The sequence below is a fragment of the Notamacropus eugenii genome, chromosome 4, assembly GCF_028372415.1.
Source record: "Notamacropus eugenii isolate mMacEug1 chromosome 4, mMacEug1.pri_v2, whole genome shotgun sequence".
In the NCBI taxonomy this organism is placed as follows: domain Eukaryota; kingdom Metazoa; phylum Chordata; class Mammalia; order Diprotodontia; family Macropodidae; genus Notamacropus; species Notamacropus eugenii.
The window spans coordinates 392,119,014-392,131,358 of record NC_092875.1 but is presented as its reverse complement, the minus strand read 5'-3'; the positions used below and the strand labels follow the sequence as shown (position 1 = coordinate 392,131,358).

The 12,345-nt window shown below is 33.3% G+C and overlaps 1 pseudogene; it reads left to right on the top strand.

Annotated features, from left to right (window-relative positions):
• Window positions 1-8,831: 8,831 nt before the first annotated feature.
• LOC140498576 (D-aminoacyl-tRNA deacylase 1 pseudogene) lies at window positions 8,832-9,561 on the top strand (annotated as a pseudogene).
• Window positions 9,562-12,345: the final 2,784 nt, after the last annotated feature.

Sequence of the window (12,345 nt, the reverse complement as noted above, 5' to 3'; positions counted from 1 at the left end):
TCCCTCAGGGGGTTTATGCACAGACTTTCCACAATGGATCCAGGCTCCCGCCCGTTTGGGGAGCCCCTGTCTGTAGCCGCCTCTCAGCTTCTATCTCCTGGGGGGGCTCGAGCCATGGGGGCACCCCACTCCCCTCTCAACCCGCCAAAGAGACTCTCTCACCTACCCCCATCAGTCACCTGTTGGTGGGGGGGCTTGTGCCGCCGCTGGAGATCCCGTCTCTGGAGCTTTCTCAGATCTGTGCCTCTCAGAGCCAGGGCCACCACAGGTCCGGGCTCATCTCCGCGTCTGCAGTGCGACGGACCTTTTGCGAGAGGTTTGCAGGTCCCTCTGTGGGTGGGGGGTCCCGTGTGGCCGCTGGAGATCCTGTCCCCATAGCCCTCTCGGATCTTTTCCCCACGGTGTCGTGGCCGCGGCCAGGCTGCCCTCTGCTCCCCATCCCGGCTGCCCTCTGCTCCCCGTCCTGGTGCCCAGTCGACGGCGTGAAGGACCCCCTGCGAGAGGTTTGCAGGTCTCTGCAGAACAGAAATCTCCCTCGCTCCAATATTCCGTGGTCTCTGGGTGCAGAATTCGCCCTGGGTTGGTCCCCTCTAGCCGTTCTGTGGTTTGTGTGTTCAGAGCTATGTGTATGTGCGTCTTTCTACTTCACCATCTTGGCTCTGCCCCTTGAAATATGTTTTTTAATGGGGATTCAGTCTGTACATAGACATAAGATAGACAAAGTGTAAGTGTGCAATACATATCCCCTTTTGGTTTCTAGACAGCTAGAGTATAGAAGGATTAATCACAAGAAGGAAGGAAGGAAGGAAGAAAAAGAGGAAATAAGAAAGGAAGGAAAGAAGAAAGAAACAGAGAAGAAAGGAAGGACGGAAGGAAAGAAGGCAAAAAGAAAGGAGGGAGGGAAAAGAGAGGAAATGAGGAAGGAAAAAGAATGGAAAGAGAAGAAAAATATGTAGCAGCTATAGTATTTATGACAGCACTGATCAATAAATTTTAATATCTTATCTAGTTTAATATTCCATATAAATCACATATTTTTCTTTCAAAGTGATTATTACTTTGTTCTAGTAACTTTTAGGACATGGTTCCAAATTGCTTTCCAGAATGATTTCTTCCTTCCATTTTTCCTATTATTTCTCTTAAGATTCTTGATATTTTGCTCCTCCAGATGTACTTTTAAAATTAATTTTGTACATCTGTAAAATGATCCCTTGGTAGTTTGATTATCGCACGAATGAATATGTAAATAAATTTAGGTACTATAGTCATTTTGATTTTTCTGGATGATAATTTATGAGGGTTTTCTTGTATCTTGCAGCTTTGTGGAAGACATCAATTGTTTCCATTATTTTTTAGTTGACTCCAGCATAGATTTCTCCAAATAAACTATTAATTCAAAAGTAAGCATGACAATTTTGTTTCTTTTTTCCCTTCCTCTGATTTCTTTTGTTTGTGAAACTGAGATAACAGGCATTTCTAGAATTATATCAAATAGTAATTTATTTCTTCTATTGGAAAAGGCTTCTAGTTTATTACCATTACATGTAAGATTCATGCTTGATTTTAGATAAATATTAGTAATAACATCAAGGAAAATTCCATTTATCCCTACTTTTTCTTGAAATTTTCCATAGGAACAGGTGTTGTATCTTCTCCAAAAACTTTTTATGCATCTATTACTTATATGATTTTTTTCATAATAGTATGGAACATTATGTCTACAGTTTTCATAATATTTAATCACTTTCCTGGCATAAAACACCCTAATAATAGTGTATAATCTTTTTGATATGTTACTATAATCTCCTTATTAATATTTCATTTAAAACTTTGAATTGATGTTCATTATCAATGTTATTCAATCGTTTTCTTTCTTCGTGTGACTTTTCTCAATTTACATATCAAGGCAAGTCTTTGAATTATAGAATTTGTTACAAGGCTTCCTTTTTCTACTTCTTTTTTTAATTAGCTCATGCAATATTGGAATTAACTGTTCTTTTAATGTTTGTATATTCATCTAGTCTAGCTTTTTTGGATTTCCTCACAATATAATTCCTTCTTTTTGTAACTGATATAGTTTCTTTTGAATAACAAATATCAATTCAGAATCCTATTCAAGTGTTAGAATTCATCTTGTTTAGTCTCAGTGACACCCAAAGCATCAAATTTGATCTCTTCTACTAAGACTTCTAGTTTGTTTCATTAATTCATTAAACATTGGGCATTTGTGCATAGATTCAACTGTGGCTTTATTACCATTCTTTTTCTTGAATTTTTTTCTACTGTGAATTTCTGATTATATCAGTTGTTGTTTTATTTTTTTCCCTCCTCTGTGGATGTTTTCTATACTTTCTAACTTTGGGTTATTCAGTGCTGACCTTCCTCCACACATTTTAAAAATAATATTTTAATTTTTCCAAATTGCATGTAAAAATCATTTTTACTAAATTTTGAGTTCCAAATCATCTCCTTCCCTCCCTGCTCTTCCTACTTTCTGAGACAGTATCCAGTTTGATACAGGTTATACATATGCAATCATTTAAAATATATTTCCATATGAATTGTGTTATTAAAGATGACACAGATCCCAAATATTTTAAGTGAAAAACATTATGCTACAATCTGTATTTGAACTCTATCAGTTATTTCTCTGAAAGTGTATAGCATTTTCCATCATGAATACTTTGGAATTGTTTTGGATCATTTTATTACTGAAAATAGATGTCATTCACATTTGATCATTGTATAATTTTGCTGTTACTGTGTTCAGTGTTGTCGTGGTTCTACTTACTTTACTCTGCATCAGCTCACTTAAGTATTTCCAGATTTCTTTTGAAAATAGCCTGCTTATCATATCTTATAATACAATGGTATCCCAATAAAGTCATATACCAGAACTTGTTAAGCCATTCATAAATTGATAGGAATCCCCTTGAATTCCAATTCTTTGACACCACCAAAAGAGCTGCTATAGATATATATATATTTGGATAAAAGCAGTTCCTTTACTTTCCCCTTTTAAAATCCCTTTGGAATAAAGACTTAGATGTGCTATTGCTATGTAAAATGATATGTCTTTTGTCCATAGCACTAAATTGCTCTCAAAAATGGTTGGATCATTTCAAAGCTCACAGTGAATCAGTGTTCCAATTTTCCCACATGCCCTTGAACATTTATCATTTTCTTTTATGTCATATTAGCAATATAATAGATTGTATCAGTAAGCATACTCAGGGTAGCCTGCTATCACAGGTTCTTAGATCTGCATTCATAAAAGGAAAGGCAGCTTTTGAGGGGTTAACAATCACTTTAATCAAGTATATGTATCATTCCTTTAACCAAGCATTCACCTATTTAAGGGAAGCAAGCACTCCAAATTTCAAAGAAAATACAGAGAAATTAAAGATCAGCAGATATGGCTTCCTTTGCCTGAATTCAACAGACAATTGTTCTCCAACTATCTAACCATAGTTACTGGAGAACGAAGCATGACATCTAGGTTCTCAAAATCAGGGCTTCTTTAGCAGCTTCCTAGAGTCTTCAACTGGCCAAATACACACTTTCAGTCATTAAACACCAAAGTAATTAGCAGACATGGCTTCCTCTGCCTGACTATAATTCAACAGACAGGTACAGCTGTCTGAGCACAGTTACCAGAGAGGGAACATCTAGGTTCTCAAAGCCGAGGGCTCCACAGCAGCTTCCCAGAGTCCTCTTCTGGCCAAAAAACAATCTTACAAAAACTAAGCTCCAAAGTAAAACATCACCCTCAGTCTTTATACACCTTTTAGTGCCAGTGGGCATCACAACTCTTGAGAAGCAATGCCTCGCTAAAAAAAAGCATAGACCTTCTTACACATCTTCCCAGGCTCAACAATGGGTGGGAAAGATACTCCCCAGTCACATTCAAATAGAGATATTATATTTCTTGATTATACTAAAACAAAAAAAGCAAAAGATCCTATTTCACTTGCCAATACATAGATGTGAGGTGGTACCTCAGAGATCTTTTAATTTGTATTTCTCTAATCCATAACATTTAGAGCATTTTAAAAAGTAACTATAGATAGTTTTAATTTCTTTGTCTGAAAATTACATATTCATTCCACTGAAAATTGATGAATTGGTGAATGACTTTTAATCTTAGAAATTTGAGAAAACTCTCTACATATTGAGAAATGAGGTATTTCTCAGAGACACTTATAAAAAAAATTCCCAACTTTTTTTTTTCTAATCTTTGTTGCCCTGTTTTTTAGTGCAAAATCTTTTTTTTTTTTTTTAATATAATCATATTAATCCATTTATTTGTTTGGTCATAAACTCTTCCCTTCTACATACATCTGACAGGTAAACGATTAGTTGTTTCCTTAATTTTTTTATGGTATTGCCCTTTATGTCTGAATTGTATACCCATTTTGACCTTATATTTGCATATGAGTTAAAATGTTAGTACCTAGCTTCTGCCTAAACACTAGATTACTATGATAATTTGCTACCATGTATTGTATACCTAGTCTACCCAACTTCTCCACCCTTATTCTTAATCAGTAACAGATTATTTTGATTTTTACCATTTTATAATACAATTTTAGATCTAGTGCAAATGGGCCAACTTCCTTAACTGTTTTTCATGAATTATTTTAATGTTTTTGACCTTTTGTTCTTTCAAATCAATATTATTATTTTCCTGGCTATGTAAACTAATTTTAGGAGTTTGACATTAAAGAAACACTTCAATACAAATATAATTGTCATTTTTATTATGTGGGCTTGGCTTACCGATGAACATTGATATAATTTCAATTGTTTAGATCTGACTTTATTTGTATAAGGTGTTTTTTAACTGCATTCATACATAGATCTTGAGTTAGGTAGGTAGACTCACAAGTATTTTATATTGCTTACAGTAATTTTAAATTAACTTCCTTTTCTATCTTTTGCTGTTAAATTTTGTTAGTAATAATATAGAAATGGAGGTGATTCAGGCATATTTACTTAATGTCCTGAAACTTTGTAATGTTTTTAATTATTTCAACTAGTTTTTTTAGATGATTCTTTAGGATTCTCTAAGTGTGCCATCGTATCATCTTCAAAGAGTAATAGTTTTGTTTCCTTCGTGCCTAATCTGATTCCTTTAATTTCATTTTGTCTTTTATTGTTATAGTCAACATTAGTACATATAGTACAATATTGAATAATAATATTGACCATAGGCATCCTTGATTCACCCTTGATCTTGAGAAAGCTTTTAGTTTATCCCCTTTATGAATTATACTTGCTGATAGTTTTAGATAGACAATAACTATCATTTTAGGGAAAGCTCCATTTATTCCTATGCCCTGCACTGTTGTTGTTTTGTTGTTGTTGTTTTGTTTTAAACATAAATGGGTATTGTATTTTGTTAAAAGCTCTTTCTTAATCTACTGAGATATAATATCATTTCTGTTATTTTTTCTTTATATGGTCAATTATTCTAATAATTTTTTCCCCTAATATTGAACCAGCCTTGCATTTTTAGCAGAAATTTTATCTGGTCAAAGTGAATAATCCTTTTGATATACTGCTATACTCTTTATGCAAATATTATATTTACATTTTTGCATCAATATTCATTAGGGAAATTCTTCTACATTTTTCTCTCTGCTTTCACTTTTCTCAGCTTAAGAGTAGATAATATATTTTTGTCAAAAAAAAAAAAAAGAATTTGTTAGAGCTGCTTCTTTGCTATTTTCCCAAGTTGTTTATACAGTCTTGTAATCAATTATTCTTTAAATATTTGGCAGAATTCAGTTGTGAATCCATTTGACCTTGGAGATTCTTTTCTTAAGGAATTCATTGATGTATTATTCAATTTATTTTTTTCTAAGGTAGGGCTATTTAAGTGTTCTATTTCCTCTTCTACTAAGATGGGAAATCTATATTTTTGCAAAAATTAATCCATTTCAATTAAATTGTCAAATTTATCAGGATATTATTGGACAAAACAGTTCCTGTTAATTTCTTTGATTTCCTCCTCATTTGGTGGTGTACTCACCTTTTCATTTTTGATATTGGTAAATTTCTTTTCTTTCTTTTAAAAAAAAATTAACCAGCACTTTATTTCAAGTTTTTAATAATACCAGGTCCTAGTTTTATTTATTAGTTCAATGTTCTTCTTAATTTCAGTTTTATTAATCTCTCCTCTGAGTTTCCAGGAATTCCAATTTGATGTTTCATTGGAGATTTATAATTTGTGCTTTCTCTAGTTTCATTTTTATTGCATACCCAATTCATTCACCTGATCTTTCTTTTTTTATTGATATAAGTAAGCATTTGGAAATATATTTTTCCCTAAGTATTACTTTGATTGCATCTCATAAATATTGGTATCATTGTCATTCTCTTTAATGGAATTATTGATTTTTCTATGATTTATTGTTTGAACCATTCATTCTTTACTATTATAATTCATTTCCAATTGATTTTTAATCTGTTTCTACATAACTTAATTGGATTCAATTTTTATTTCATCATGATCTGAAATTGGTGGATTTAATATTTCTGCCTTTCTGGATTTTGTTGTGAGGTTTTTATGCCCTAATACGTTGTCAGTTTTTGTGTAGATGCCAAGTACCACTGAGAAAAAGATTCATTCCACTCTTTTCTCATTCATTTCTACAAACTTCTATCAAATCTAGCTTTTCCAAAATTCACTTCACCTTCTTAACTTCTATCTTGTTAATTTTTGGTTAGTTTTCATGGTTCTGAGAGGAGAAAGTTGAGGTCCCCACTATCAGAGTTTTACTGTATATCTGCTCCTGTAATTCATTTACTTATCTTCTCTTTAAAAAAAATAGATAGCATACTATTTGATGTATATATGTTTAATATTAATAGTACTTCATTGCCTATTGTGTCTTAACAAGAGGAAGTTCCCTTCATCTCTTTTAATCTGATTTATTTTTGCTTTTGCTTTGTGATTGCAATTGATATTCCTGCTTTTTTTTTTTTTTACTTCAGATGAAGCCCAATAGATTCTACTGTAGCCCCTCACCTTTACTCTGTGTCTCTTTTCTTCAAATACATTTATTGGTAGCATTCTGATTTTTAACTCCCTCTGCTTGCCTCTTCTCTTTTATTGTTGAATTCATCCCATTCATATTCATAGTTATGATTACCAGCAGTGTATTTCCCTTCATCCTATTTTTCCTTGTTTATCCTGTCTCTCTTTTCACCCTGTCCCTCCTTACACATGTTTTGTTTTTGACCATCACCTTCCTCAAAACACTTTCCCTTCTAATAATCCTCTTCCTTCTCTTATTCTGCACTCCTTATTATTCCCTTAACTTGGAATACTCTCTTCCTTTCTACTTCTTAGAATTTCTCATTTCTTTTAAGACTCAATGAAAACTCAGGTCTTTAATAATCTCCCCAATTTCTAGTGTATTAAGTTCCCAAACTACTTTGCATTCATTGCATGACAATACAGTGTCATGGAAAAAGAATTGGTCTTAAGAGTTAGAAAGATCTCACTGAAGACAGACCTTTGATGTATACTAGTTGTATGACTTATAAGTCATTTAGCTTCTCAGTGCTTTAAATAATCCATTATAAATTGTAGAAAAAGTACTACACTGAATTGTTAGAAAAGTGTGCATCTGAGATTTCCTATTATATATATATATATTTATATATATATATATATATATATATATATATATATATATATATATATATATATATATATACCTTCATGCATACATGAATGAATCTATTTATGCATACAGAAAACATATATACATACAATGGATGTATGCAACTGTTATATATACATATTTGTGTGTATGTATATATAGATGATATATTAAAATGAATAGGATAGAGACTCAACTTGTGAGGAATAGCCATACACACACATATGCATATATACACAAAGCATATATGCATACATACATAGACAAAAGTGAAATAGTACTTATTTCCCAAGAAAATATGTGTTCACAACTTCTAGCCAAGAGAACGAACTGTTATCTAGAGTTGCTACTTATGTGGTCCTTAAATAAATGGAAGAAGATACTTGAAGTCTTTTCCAAAACTTTTTTTGTAGACTTCCATTAATGGATGAGGCATGATTTCTCTCTCATTCTATACCAGTGCCAATGGAGTCTTGTAATACAAATATAAGATATTAAGGATTTGTGCTTGTCTAGTTCAGCCTGATCTTAACCTCAAACCTATCTTTCTTCTGCATTTCTTTTTACTAGAATCATACAGTTAGCTCATGAGAGGAAAAAAAATGAACTCATTTCAGATTTCTTGAATTCAAGGGTAAATAACTTTTCATCTTTTCACTCTTTGTCAGTGGAGATCACAACCCCTCAACAACTTAGTAAATAGTTTCTGTGGCCAATTACATTCTTCTCCTGGTGACTAGCTCTATGATGATATGCCCGTATAACCCTAACCGTGGTGGTCATTACATTACAGTCTAGAAGCAGAACTATTCTCATTCAAGAATGCTGTTATGATGAGTCACTGGAATAAACCTTTGGTACAGAGAAACATCATCAACATAATGTATTTATTTTTGAAACTTTGATTTATCTATACACATAAACACATACAGAAAGCCATTATAAAATATTATCAAAGAATGAATGCTCCTAAAAGAAGCTAGACCTTGGGCGCAGGCATGGGCCCTGACTGTGGTGGCCCTTAGGGGGTGGCAGGGGCCACAGAGACTCCTGTTAATGGGGAGGAGGTAGAAGAGGAGGAGGAAGAGTGGGGAGCCAGTCCTCAGCACTACCTCTGCTGCCAGTTGTTGGGGTCGCCCTCAGCGGGATGGAGCCTCCATGAAGGCCATTATCTAGTGCGTCATGCAGTTCAACGTCACAGTTGGAGAGGAGCAGGTAAGTTCCACTGGACAGAGCATTTGTGTGTTGCTTTGTATTTCTATGGAAGTTACACAAAAAGAGCAGGAACACGTGGTTGGAAAGATTTTAAATCTGAGGGTGTTTGAAGATGAAAGTGAGCAATCCTGGTCAAAAAGTGTGATGGACAAACAGTATGAAGTGTCTCATGCCAGCCAGTTTACTCTTCTGAAGAGAACAAACTAGACTATCTTATGGCGATGCCTATGGAGCAAGCACAGACTTTCTGCAAGACTTTCCTTGTGCAACTTAGAAAGACTTATAAGCCAGAGCTCATTAAAGATGGCAAGTTTGGAGGCCACATGCAAGCACATATCCAGAAGGATGGACCTGTGACTATACAAGTGGAGTCCCCAGTGACTGCCTCTGCAGATGCCAAGAAGTTTTCAAAGCTTGAAAAAAAGCCACAGAGAAAAGAAAAGATGAGCGTGAAAGGACCTTCTGAGTCAAGTAAAGAAAGAACTGCCTCTCAAGGATGACCCCAGTGCTAGCAACGGGGCAGAGGGTAATGCATCCTCTGAAAGACAACCTTGATCAAGAAAATACTGCATCATCTCTGGGCAGAAGTGGAACCTGGAGAATGCTTAGAAGACATAAAGTACTCACACCTCAGAAAGGTGGATTAAAAGATTTTGAAAAGAAGTGAAAGAGAAAAAAGCAACCCAAATTAGAAATTTTGTCATTCTGCACTAAAAAGACAATCAAAGGAATGTTACTATTTCCTGTTGTTGCTGTGACCTAATAATGAAAGTGAGTCATATTATTTTTCATTGTATTCTGCATTTGGTTTATCCTGGCTCCTGAATATGAGGCAAGCATTATAAATACATATATAGCAACAGAGCACATAATTAAAATTTCTTGGTTTCAGATATTTTTTGGCTTGCATTTTGAAAGAGGCAGTGCTCTATTATTTAAAATTGGATACTCAATGAATCTTCTGTTGTGTTTGTTGTGTATATTCTGTTCATGCTCCATGTGACACTGAGGTGATATGTTACTTTTATGCCAATGCTAAGGTGTAAAAAAACCTAATCCTTGACAATTTACTGTGTGAACCTTGTGTATCTTTTAAACTTTCTCTTTTTTCTAAAACAGTAATAAAAAATAACAACAAACTACTTTGTTATTAAACAAATTCTGCTTAAAAAACAAAGCTTGGCCTTTATGTAGCTAGAATGATGTTTAATCAAAGTCTAGCTCACATGTTCTAATGGTACTTTCATGATGCCAAAAGATTTTGAGGAAGGCTTCCAGTAGATTAAGTAGACTCCTTGGGTGCACCTTTGGGAGGATACGAACCAAGAATAAGCACAGCATGTTTGTGCAAAGGTTAGTTATTTTTAAATACTTGAAGGAAAATCAACATCAGTAATAGATCTATTTGAATCTTGGTCAAATATTAATAAGTAGAATCAGTTGATTGTTATACGGTAATGCTTACTATTTGCTACTGAATATTTTATATTATAATCTTAATGAAAGATGTAACACTTTGATTGAAATTTGAAGTCTATTGATTGTCTTTTTTTTCCTTTTGCTTAAAAATTTTAAAGTGGTTAAAGTGGTTCATGCACTATAGGAAATAAACATTTTAATGAATAGAAAATCATGACTGGAATGAGAATATTTAAGTTCTTTTTTTTTTTAGCAATTTTCTTAATTTCCTTTATAATTATATGTTCTAATTATGCAAGTAATTTATGTAGACACACATATATAATTGAGTGATAAAATCACAGTCTAATTGTATAATTGTTTTAATGACATAATTATAGCAATGATGCAATTGCTAAATAGTCTATACACAAGTAAAACAACTGAATTAATCATATTTTAATAAAATTGTCCCAAATTAAATGAAAGTTCACTTAAGATATATTTAATTTATTGTATATACTTGAAGATCTATATAATATCAAAATAAATGATATATATACTTCCATGGAAGTTCATTTTAAGTGTCTCTAAATTTGGAAATAAGCAATATATTAGTAAATAATAATTCATTTTAACAAATACCAACTGTCTGCTATATGACAGGAACCATGGATGACACTAGAATACAAAGACCAAAATGAAAATAATCATCTGTCATCAAGGGACTTATATTTTACTGGGGGATATTTAACACATAAATGGATAAGTTGATGTAAGATCATTTGATATGAGATAACTCTAAGGGTATCAAGAAAATTCTTAAACATCCATCAGTTTAACTTAGCCCATTTTTTTCACATTTTAATTTGATGCCTTTTTTTATTTGTCTTATTCAACATCATCTTCTAGAATTTACTCTATCAAAAGGGACATCTAAATATTCAACTGTAACAATTCTGTTGCTTTTTTCTACTTCTTAGTACAGGATTCTACAGAGAGTTTTCATAAATATTATTGACTCATTGAATGGTCACATAGATACTCTAAATACCATGCTAGCATTTTGAAGTCAAACTCACATATTAAATCATTCATGTAATGGGCACGAAAATATTTTTCGAGGAGACCTAAAAATAGAACTGGGCCAATAAAGTTTAGGTATAACATAAAAATGTGGGTTACTGTCTAAATGAGAGAAACCCGTTAGAACTCAGCACTAATTATTTAATTTATACTCTATAAATACAAATTCTTGTTTAATTTAATTAATTTTTCATTAGGGAAAATGTCTAGTCATACTCTTTGAGGCTATCCTTTAACAAAACTAGAAAGCAGATTAGTTTACTTTAAGACCCTCAGCCTCCTTTTTCTGTGCCCTGCTACTATTATTCTCTTCTTCCAACTCCTAGCCCTCTTCATGTACTTCGTAAAACCAGTTATCAGAAAAAAATATAGTGTGGTATTTACACTTTCATGTGAATTTAAGCAATGTGCTTCCTCTCATAAGCACAGGTATGCATAGTGCCTATGCTGGACACATGGTACCTGTAGAGGAAAGTGCAATGGCAACACTGATATAGTGTAGTTATTTAGAATATACCAGCCCAATCAACCCATGATCCATAGTTAACGTGGGACTGATGCATCCCCCGCACATGGAAGAAGTTAAGCAACTTACTTCCAGAAAGATAACATGCTTTATAATGGAAAAACCTTACTTTCCAAGTTGGACTATGTACAGATCTTCTGGTCTGCTAAACATTTGGTGAGGATAAGGATAGTCTTCATAATCAGAACTGCGATTAATTCTAAAGACAGAATTGTTGGCAGAACAACTGGAAATTATGTATAGAAACTTACTAAAATATTCCTGAGATTACACTACTAGGCTCTATAGATCCTAAGTTGTTCAGTAATAAGAATAAAGCTTCCATAAACACCAAAATATTTATACTAGTACTTTTGGTAGCAGGAAAATACTAAGTAGATATCCAGAGATCAGGGGATGGTGAAACAAATTGCAGCACATGGCTGTTATGGAATATAATTGTACTGT